At 61.4% G+C, this 993-nt stretch overlaps 1 protein-coding gene across 1 annotated transcript in view; it reads left to right on the top strand.

Moving 5' to 3' along the window:
• The window catches only part of ARHGEF1 (Rho guanine nucleotide exchange factor 1), a gene marked incomplete in the record, with an annotated part of 40,286 nt that extends 40,034 nt beyond the window's left edge, over positions 1 to 252 (top strand). Inside the window, 1 exon segment of the mRNA XM_021383694.1 lies at positions 167 to 252.
• Between the last annotated feature and the right edge of the window lie 741 nt (positions 253 to 993).

Below are 993 nucleotides of genomic sequence, written 5' to 3'. Positions count from 1 at the left end.
TGGGGCGCGTGTTGCTATGGGGCAGAGGGATCCGTGGGGCACACATTGCTATGGGGCAGAGGGATCCGTGGGGCACACAGCACTGTGGGGCAGAGGGATCCATGGGGCGCGGGTCGCTATGGGGCAGAGGCCACTTGGGGGTCCTGACCCACATCTCCCCCCACAGCCGCCCCTGGAAGACCCGGACCCCCTCCTGCTCGCTCTGGGGTTGCCCCACAGCCGCATCCTGCCCCACAAGTGCCTCTGCCCCACAAGTGCCTCTGCCCCACAAGTGCCCCCCCCCCTTGTTTTATTGTATTTTTTTTGCTGTTTTTATACATTTGTTGAGGTTTTATATAAATCTGTATATGGGGGGAGGGGCGGACCCCCATGTGTGGGGCAGAGCCCGATCTATGGGGCTGACCCCCACTTATGGGGCAGAGCCAAAGCGATGGGGTTTTCTGTGGGTCCGATCCCAAATCTATGGGGTCGTCTCCAATCTACGGACCCACATCTGTGGGGCAGACCCAGATCTATGGGGCGGACCCCCATCTGTGGGACTGATCCCAAACCTGTGGGGCTGACCCACATCTGGGGGGCAGACACGGATCTGTCGTCCAACCCCACACCTATGGCTCCGCCCCACATCTATGGGGCAGCCCCAAATCTGTGGGGCAGACGCGGATCTGTGGGTCCCACCCCACACCTGTGGCTCCGCCCCACATCTATGGGGCAGCCCCACATCTGTGGGGCAGACGCGGATCTGTGGGTCCCACCCCACACCTATGGCTCCGCCCCACATCTATGGGGCAGCCCCAAATATATGGGGCAGATGCGGATCTGTGGTCCACCCCCACATCTATGGGGCAGACGTGGATCTATGGGTCCTACCCCACACCTATGGCTCCGCCCCACATCTATGGGGCAGCCCCAAATCTATGGGGCAGACGTGGATCTATGGGTCCCACCCCACACCTATGGCTCCACCCCAAATCTATGGGGCAGACGCGGATC

This window comes from Numida meleagris, unplaced genomic scaffold (assembly GCF_002078875.1).
Source record: "Numida meleagris isolate 19003 breed g44 Domestic line unplaced genomic scaffold, NumMel1.0 unplaced_Scaffold488, whole genome shotgun sequence".
NCBI lineage: Eukaryota > Metazoa > Chordata > Aves > Galliformes > Numididae > Numida > Numida meleagris.
The sequence above is the reverse complement of the archived record's forward strand: the minus strand, read 5'-3'. Positions and strand labels throughout refer to the sequence as shown.